Raw genomic sequence first — 10,449 nt, 5'->3', positions numbered from 1 at the left:
ATTCAATGCTTGAGAAGACATGTTGTGCTTTGGCTTGGGCTGCTAAGCGTTTACGCCAGTATATGATAAATCATACGACTTGGTTGATATCTAGAATAGATCCAATCAAGTACATCTTCGAGAAGCCTGCTTTAACCGGGAGGATTGCCCATTGGCAGATGTTGTTATCTGAGTATGATATTGAGTATCGAGCTCAGAAGGCTATTAAGGGTAGTATTTTGGCTGACCACTTGGCACATCAGCCGATCAAAGATTAACAGTCAGTTCAGTATGATTTTCCAGATGAGGAGCTTCTCTATTTGAAAATGAAAGATTGTGATGAGCCTACACTCGATGAAGGGCCAGAGCCTGGTTCCAGATGGAGTATGATGTTTGATGACGCTGTAAATCAGTATGGAAATGGTATTGGGGTAGTAATTATTACTCCTCAGGGAACACACATTCCTTTTACAGCAAGGCTAACTTTCAAATGCACGAATAATATGGCTGAGTATGAGGCATGCATTATGGGATTGGAGAATGCATTGATCTAAGGATCAAGCATCTTGATGTTTATGGTGTTTCAGCCCTCGTTGTCAATCAGATTAAAGGTGAATGAGAAACGAATCAGCCTGGCCTCATCCCATATAGGGATTATGCGAGGAGGATTTCAACGTTCTTTACTGAGGTTGACTTCCATCATATTCCTCGAGATGAGAATCGGATGGCGGATGCTCTTGCTACGCTGGCTTCGATGATTATGGTAAAACTTTGGAATGAAGTCCCCAATATCACTGTGATGCGCTTGGACAGACCAACTCATGTATTTGCAGTTGAAGAGGTAAAAGATGGTAAGCCATGGTATCATGATATCAAGTGTTTCCTTCAGAACCAGGTTTATCCGCCTGGGGCATCTGTGAAAGATAGAAAGACTTTGAGGAGATTGTCAGGCAGTTTCTACCTCAATGGCAATCTGCTTTATAAGAGGAATTTTGACATGGTTCTGCTCAGATACGTGGATAGACACGAAGCAGACCTGTTGATGACTGAGGTCCATGAGGGTTCATTTGGTACTCATTTCAATGGACATGCTAGAAAGATGTTGAGAGCAGGCTACTATTGGCTGACAATGGAGTCCGACTGCTACAAATATGTGAAGAAATGCCATAAGTGTCAGATTTATACGGATAAGATCCATATTCCCCCGACACTTTTTAATGTGATCTCATCACCTTGGCCTTTCTCCATGTGGGGAATTGACATGATTGGCATGATAGAACCGAAAGCGTCCAATGGACACAGATTTATTCTCGTATCAATTGATTACTTCACCAAATGGGTTGAAGCGGCATCGTATGCAAATGTGACCAGACAGGTGGTCGTGAAGTTTATCAAGAATCAACTCATATGCCGTTATGGTGTGCCAGATAAGATCATTACTGATAATGGATCTAACTTGAACAACAAAATGATGAAAGAGCTGTGTAGTGAGTTCAAGGCGCATCATAATTCTTCTCCTTACAAACCCAAGATGAATGGGGCTGTTGAAGCTGCTAATAAGAATATCAAGAAGATTATCCAGAAGATGGTTGTCAAATATAAGGATTGGCATGAGATGTTGCCATTTGCTTTGCATGGATATCGTACGTTTGTCTGCACTTCAACAGGGGCAACCCCTTTCTCTCTTGTTTATGGCATGGAGGTTGTACTCCCAGTAGAGGTGGAGATCCCATCAATGAGAGTCTTGATGGAGGCCAAGTTGACTGATGCTGAATGGGTTCAGAGTTGTTATGACCAGCTGAATTTGATTGAAGAAAAGAGATTGACTGCCATGTGCCATGGTCAGTTATATCAACAGAGAATGAAGAAAGCTTTTGATAAGAAGGTCAAGCCTCGTGTGTTCCGAGAAGGTGACCTTGTGCTTAAGAAAGTCTTGTCTTTCGCGCTCGATTCCAAGGGCAAGTGGACTCCAAACTATGAAGGTCCATATGTTGTTAAGAAAGCCTTTTCAGGCAGTGCTTTGATACTTACAACTATGGATGGGGAGGATTTCACTCGTCCTGTGAATTCAGATGCAGTCAAGAAATACTTCGCCTAAAAATAAAAACAGAATAGCTTGCTAAGTTGAAAACCCGAAAGGGCGGCTTAGGCAAAAATGAGCGTCTCGGTGGATTGAAACCCCGAAAGGGCGATCCAGGCAAAAGTTAGAGACATGAAAAAAGAGGAATATATGTATCCCGCTAGATTGAGTACCTCATCCTGGGGCAATCTAGGCAAAAATTAGGGATTTGGCAAGTAACTGCATCCTGACAAGACTTTGCTCTACAACTGTCATCCGTCGGAGATTCTTGGTCATTCGTCATCAACCGAAGCTTCGAATACATCGGATTCAGAATTGGTGGAGAAATGGTCATTATGTTTAATGTAGCCCTTTTCTAATATATATCACCAATTTCAAACTATAGATCTATGGAGTCTTGCCATTTGCAGACTACCATTCCATCAAATAAATTTGAGCCTTTTATCCAATTGTTTGCACTCTTATTTGTTGCTATTCAACAAATGTTTCGCATGCTTTAATTGAGAAAATATCATTGTTTTGAATAAACGAATTTTTTATAACCTATTTTTAAACAAAGTGAACATTCACAATGATGAAAAGATACTTAGGAGATCCTCAGTGCTCTCCCAAAGATAGTATGATCTCCGACAGGGTAAGACATTTGTTCATATTCCTGGCATGACTGTATCTTCTTCCTCCAGAGCCTTTTTGTGGTTTATCCTACTGAGTGGAATGCTTGTTGAGATATTCACTACTTTCCCCTTCAGCGGAGTAGCGACCTTTCCTCCTCAGCCGATGTGATCTCCTTGGATGGTACGATACTTGGTGTTTGGTCCCCAAAATCCCTTTACCTCCTCGGATAGATTCCCCAGTAGAGTTGCTTATGTGGCAGATTTCATCTGTGCAATGAACTCCTTTCCCCAATTAGAATGACTGATGATTCATCCCCTGCAGCAATTTTTGTTGCTTTCTGGGTACCCTTGTTTCCCGGCAGATTGGATACTCTCCGTGGGATCTGGCTTTCTCTCTTGAGATGTAGTACCAGATGTTTGTGTGCTTATCCTTTGAAACTGTTTGTGTTAGAAATGTCTGTCTGTCAGCATTCGTCATACATAAATCATGCATGTGTGCATATAATTTTCAAACATTCGGATATCCATATTACATTTTTTGCCATATGTCTTTGTTTGTTATTCCTCTTCTAGTTGGTAATACATTCCCCAAGCAGATGTCGGCGTCTGATCCCTCAATGTAGAGTCAGCCCATTAAGCAGAAACTGTTTATCTTTCCTTCCGTATTCCCCACTGAGTTATATCCTCGTGGACGACGGATGTTTTCGCTTCCTCCCAACACATATAGTGGGATGGGATTCCCTGTTGAGTTATATCCTTATTAGGACGAGTCTTGATTTAGTTTTCCTCTTTAGTTTGATCCTAAATTGGCTTCTTGGGATTTGTTTCCTGTCTCCCCGTGGTATAAAGGAATAATTGCTTAGTAATCAGTGATCATTCATCTTATCCCTGGCGGAGTCTATGGTTTTCTACCCTTATACCGGTAGTTGTAAACCCTATTTTCTCCCCTTTGCAGAGTTAACCCTTTTGTTCATCCTAATCGATGACGGTTACTCTTCTGTGGTCTTCTATCCGATATCCGGTGGATGTAATCCCCTCCTTGATGGGTTATCATTATCCAATATTCGGTATTGACATTCCCTCCTTTTCCCGGATAATTGCTCTGATTGGGCAGTTTATCCCCAGTCATCTTTCATTTACCGGTGGTCGGTAATGTTGGTTGCTCTCCTTGAATGGTCATCATTATATACCTAGTTTCGGTATCCCGATGCCTTTCTCTTTGTCGGTCGATTTATCCTTTATTAACCCAGTTACCGGTTGTGGATAAACTTCCATGCGAGTATACTATCTACGTTCTGACGGTAATAGATAATATATCTCATGCACTCTTTGGTCGAAGCCTTTTGTTCTTCCCCAGTTGAGTAAGATTCGTATCCCTGTTTTGGAATCGAATGTCCATCCCATAATCGAGTTTGCTTCTTGCCCTCTTTTTGGATGATGAGTGTTTTGGGAACATTCCCTAATTCACGCTTTGGTTGGTCACCTATTATATGCCCAGTAACCGGCGTCCCTGGTGATCCTTCCTTCTGCTCCCTATTATGACTTTTTGTCCCCTATGGACTTAGATTTTCTTGAGTTGAAATATACCTTTTTAGGTCTTCCTCAGATGATTTGGTTGATTGATATCTCTCACCCTTATACCAGTCTTAGATATCCATTCTTCCCGAGCATGTTGTTCTCTCACCCTTATACCGGTGATCAGATCACACGTCTCTTTGAGCTTATTACCCAGTAACCGGTAATACCTCATCCCGTTGCTTCCCCAGGAGGTTTCTGTTGGGATTTTTCCCACCTGAGTCCGGATTTTCATCCGAAGTATCCGTTGCGGATAAGTTTTTTGTTGTATTGGCATATTCCCCAATACGGACGTCTTCGAGTCAGCTCGTGTCTTTCCATTGGATTTATTCCCTTTGGAATTCTGCTCCCCAAGCTTTGAGTCGTGACCTGCTTACGCGTTTTCATCCCTTTACTCCCCTAGAGTCTCTGTCTCCCTAGTGAGTGTATTATTACTTTGGATTTTTAGTTTCTCTGGATTTCTTTTTCTTTTATGGACGCATATCCCCACAGAGTTTTACCATCTTTTGCATGCATACATCTGCATCATGAGGTCTCTTAGGGACCAAAATTTGTCTCTTTGATATTATTTAAGCCCATTCTACCCCGTCGAGACGAAGATTTTAACCTTCACTTCTCCGGCTAGAATGACCTTAAATAGGGGCATCTGTAAGACCCTAATTTTGTCCCTAAGATCCCTCATGGCATTATAACATTGCACTTGCATTGCCTCAAGGGTCCTTAGCATCTTGGTTCCCTTTGCCTTTGGTTTGAGATCACCAAGCATGCTTGAATTGTATATCATTTCTTTTCTAATTTTTGTTTACTAACCAAAAGCACAAAAATATGTCACTAACATCTTTTGTTTTTAGCTTAAGCAATCACAAGGTCAAAGCTTCTAGGCGATCATCTGTGCAATGATAAGGCCAAGAGAAGGTGATAGAAAGCATGGTAATGGTTCCCAAATCTCTCATACATCAATTATGCCTTCCTAGCATCTCAATTCCTCATTTTGATCAAAGCAAGTCAAAGGGTTTGAGGTTTGTTCCCTAAGGAAACCCTAATTCATCTGTGCACCACAATGCCTTGCTCTTGAAGCAACCTCAGCCCATGATCAAATACAATCAAGGGAAGTTATTTAATTAATCATTTCATGCATATTTGAACTTATTTGAGTGTCCTCAATCATCAATTCATCAAGATATGAGTCATGGACTTGAGAAGTTGATCAGTCAAATTCATCTAACTATTTTGAAATGCACTGAGACCTAACTTTTTATGTTTTGGTCAAATGGAGATAGTTCCAAAATAAAAAATGTTCTTAAAGACAAAATGAACAACTTTCATGTTCATCAAAAATTCAGTTGAAGCTTGGAAGGCCATCTCCCATTCCAATACATTATAGGTCATTTTGACTGAAACCCTAATTTTGGGTCAACTTACCAAGGACATAACTCATTCATTTTTTATGATTTTGAGGTGGGATAAAATGAATTGGAAATCTTAAGATGTCTACTTAGAATGTTATGTTGAACAAAATTTCAAAATCGCAAAGGAAATACATGTGATAGGTCCTTTTGGGTCAAATGCATTAAAAGGCAAAATAGTCCAACTTCAAGTGCCCATAACTCTTTCATAAAAAATCCAAATGATGCAAAATTTAAGTCCATTTTGATTTTCTTGAAAAGATCTATAACTTTGATGTTTAAGGTTGTTTCATTTGAGGCTTGCATCAGCAAACAGAAGGGCTTGAACATTGGCCAAATTTAGAAACCTTGCCTTCACATGTCATGCACCTTGCACTTTAAACTCAAATTTCATAAATTTCCACACTTCAAATGGATTTTTGTCCAACATAACAATTTTTCCTTACATCAAGACCTTTCCAACCATTACTCACATGATCATGTTTGGACTTTCCAATTGGGACTTTCAAAGAGATGAATGTTTAGGTCAAATTATGGAATGCACATGAAATCTTGATACACAAGCAATTGCCATCCAAATCACACGTCCAGTTCAACTTGGTTGGTGTTCAGCATTCATTTGCATCACTTTTTGGGCTTTGCACGTGCCTGTACATACCCATGCATGAAGGGTTCAAATTCCATGCACATGAGAAATCACCTTGCTTGCCTTGCCATTTGCTATAAATAAGTGTGCTCAGCTCCACTATTCTTGACCCTGATTCAACCTGTTATGTTGCACAAATCTCTCCCTAGCCATCACTAAAGGAATTTCCACTTTTCTTTAAAAAATTCAGATCTGAATTTCAACTACCTTGGTTGATTTTCAGACCTATAATTGCTCAACCTTGCTTCCTCTTCATCACTAGATCTCATTACAAGCTTTGGTTGTGAAGAATCGTGCTCTCAGGAGCTGCATTTCAAAGATGGATAACATAACTTTTTCTCTTTGAAACTCTTTAATCTTTGCTTATTTCTTGAGTTCCTTGGTCTGGCTGAAGTCCTCTCAACAGAGGAATTTGATTTGTGCTTTCAATTTTGCAAAAACATGAAGTTCATGATGAACACCATCATACTTTCAGCTCTGATTTCTCCATTTATAGGGATCTAGAGTGGAAGTGCATGGTATAGGAGTGATGTACATCAATTCCTCTTTCGATTGATGTATAAATCGCTCCATTTGGTTGAGTTTGCCATGTCTGCAATTCTCACCGGAACTAGAGGTCTCACCGGAAAAGACGGTGGCTCCGGTGGCCGCCCCAACTCCAGATCAATCCCTGGCCGTGTGATCTCTTTTCCAGATCTAATCTGGACCTTCCATTGTTATGACTTTTTATATTGCCTCGTGTGTCTCAGTTGACTAAGGCATATGGTACATGCGCGCTGAGAGCCCTTGGATCTGCCAAGTCATTTAATGAAATGAATCCAACGCTCGTGCTTTTTTCTATTTTCTGATTTAATCCATTTTATTTTCTTAACTCCATTTTATTTCAAAATATCATAACTCTCTCATTTTTTATCCAAAAATTATGGGACCAATTGCATTAGTCTCCAAATAAATTCTAGTTTCCATTTCTGATTTATAATAATTTTTATTTCATCATTTGATATTTTTTCTGAATTTTCTCTTTTCTGGTTGTTTTTAATTCATTTTAAATAGTTTTTGATATTCAAAAAATACAAAAATATTTTCCTAACCTATTTGAATGATGATGGATCTATGAAAAATATTATCATCAATTTTTAAGTTGATTTGAGATTTATTTGAGATTTTAGTTCAATTACGTTATTTTTATTCATTTTTAATTTATTAAAAATAGTTTCTGACTTTTAAAAATGCTGAATTTTTTTGTCAAACTTTGTTTGACCTTGTTGAACTTGGGATAAATTACTTGGCCTTTCAAGGCTGATTTGAAGTGATTTTGAAGTTTGACCTTTCCATTATTTTTAATTCAAGTTTATTTTAATATTGAAAATGCCAAAAATATTTTGCTTATTATTTGATCTCCAATCTTCATCTCATTTCTGATTTATCATTGTTTGACTTTGGCTTTCAATGTCATTTGGTCAATACATATGGATTGGTACATCTTATTTCACTTTATGCATTTTTGATCTTTCCATTTTCATTATCCATTCTCCATCTCCTTCTTCTTCTTCTTATTTATTTTTTTGATCAATGAATTGAAGGTTGATAAGTTAGCATTGATTAGGGAGACTTAATATTCCTTGATTCAAATCTAATTCATCTTGATCAATTGATCAAGTGAATGACTTTGCATTAAGGATAGGTTGTTTCCTAAATCATGCAAAAGACTTAAACCAATACAAGATCAATTCTCTTCTTCTTTTTGGCATGACAAGTTGTTGGAACTTGGTTCACTAACCAAGACTTCTAACTTGTGTTGTTGCCTACATTATTATTGACCGGCCTCAGATAGTTGTGACTTCTACATAAGTCCAATTACGATTGCTTAACATAACGCTAAATTTTCCTTATGTCACACTAACTATTGACAATTAACCTTTACTTTTTGCTCTTTACTTTTATGCAATTTACTATTCTTGCACATATTGTCCATTTGCTTTTCTCTTTGCTCACTTGAGCACATGTTTATGTTAATGCCATTTTCCTTTTTCTCACTTGAGCACATAATTGTGTATATATTATTATGCTTGTGTTTTGTTTTGATTGTTGTGGACCAAATGCAAAGAAATGGACTTAGTTTCTAGGACTTTCCCTATGCAAAGAATGGAGAATTGGACTTAGATTCTAGGACCTTTCCTTATGCAAAATTGGAGTAAATGGACCTTAATGATGAAGATGGAAGAGGGACCAAATCTCTAAACTTACTCTTGTCCATTCTTGTTTTACTTCATGGAACTTTTGATGTGTGTGCTTTTGTGCTAGGGAATTCTATGAGAGCTTAATTGGAGGACCATTGCCATGTTCATCCAAAGTGAAAGATACAAGACACATTGAGGATCTTTTAGGAGACTTGTTTGATTGCTTATGCTTTTTGTGATTGCCTATCCAAAAGGATGGGAGCTACTTGGATCATCAATATGATCTCAAGCGTGGGACTCCATTGTGGTTTTGTTTCTTCATCCTTTCTCTTTTTGCTTTGCTTAGGACTTAGCCATTCTTCTTCTTCTCTCCACTCTAACCCAAGTGAAAACTTTTTGTGCAAACATTTAACTATTGTTTTCAAACATTAGAAACCTAAGCCTTATGCTTTGGATTTTCAAACTTCCCTTTCATAACACTTATTTTGAATTGAACTTTTAAGTCAACTTTGACCATTTTTGTATATACTTCTAATTGGTAAATATAACCCATTCAAATGTCTTTTTGTGGTTCCAATGGCCACTTTCTTAATCAAAATCTTTCATAACCTTTAGCTATTAGGTTTGAGTTATCCTTGTGGTAGATGTAATGCTCACCTATATCCTTAGTGATGGAAAATGAGTCTTCCATGCTTATTATAGGGTTAACCCATCATTAGCATGTTGAAGCTATCCTCACATGGTGGATTTGTGGTTTGGTTGAGTTTTCTCCCTTTGACAACAAAAGACCTTAAGGCTTTTGGGCCAATCAATTCACCAACTCATTTTTGAGATTTTTACCCCGAACTATGAGGTTTTGATCCTAATCTTTTTATAAGATGGTACGTAGGCAATGGGTTTATCCATCCAAGCACAAAATGTAAATAAACTTGTACATTCTCCTCTCATCTCTCCATTCATGTTTGCACAAACAATTTTCCACAAAAACAAACAACCTTGCAATAAGTATGAAAAGGGCTCCCTAGGAGTACCTAGGATGTTTTGGGTTCCTAACACCTTCCTATTACATAACCAACCCCCTTACCCAGATCTCTGTTTTCTTTTACTAGTTTTTGTTAAAATTATTAGGTTTTTGTTCGCTTTCTAATCATTCCTTAGGATAAATAGAATTGCGGTGGCGACTCGACTTGTATGATTTACCTTGGATATAGTCAATATCTCTAATGGTAACGAATACCCCACTACATTAGAGTATCGATTTCGTTGGCCCATTTCCCTCTTCTTTCTCAAATGAGTACATACTAGTGGCCGTTGACTATGTCTCGAAGTGGGTAGAAGCAATTGCTTCACCTAAGGCCGATGCCAAAACAGTGATTAAATTTTTAAAGAAAAACATATTTTAGGACAACTCCATGAATTGGAGGAATCAAGGAACAACGCTTACCATTCGAATAAATTGTACAAGGAAAAGGTAAAGGCATACCATGATGGAAAGGTCCGTCATAAGGATTTTCATGTTGGACAAATGGTATTGCTTTTCAACTCAAGGTTGAAGTTATTCCCTGGTAAGCTGAAGTCAAAATGGTCAGGACCGTTTGTTGTCAAAAAGGTGCGCAACTATGGGGCCATTGTGATCGAGGATCCAAAGTCACAAGAGAGCTGGACTGTAAATGGCCAAAGACTCAAAGTCTACCATAGTGGCGACGTAAATCGAGATGCGTGTGTCGTTTCTCTATCCAGACCGGGCTAATCATTGGACCGTCGAGCTCTAAACGATGTTAAACAAAGCGCTTGTTGGGAGGCAACCTAACGTTGTAAGTCTGCATTTTACATTTTCTCAGTTCTGCTGTGTTGATATTCTGCTATGTTAAATTCTGTGAAATTGGGTTCTGTCCATTGCAGTTCGCCCCGCGACCATCGTTCGCCCAACGAACTGAATGCAAAGCTTCAGTTCGCGCCACGAACAAGG

Source organism: Lathyrus oleraceus, chromosome 6, assembly GCF_024323335.1.
Source record: "Lathyrus oleraceus cultivar Zhongwan6 chromosome 6, CAAS_Psat_ZW6_1.0, whole genome shotgun sequence".
Classification (NCBI taxonomy): Eukaryota; Viridiplantae; Streptophyta; class Magnoliopsida; order Fabales; family Fabaceae; genus Lathyrus; species Lathyrus oleraceus.
Note: the sequence above shows the minus strand (reverse complement) of the source record.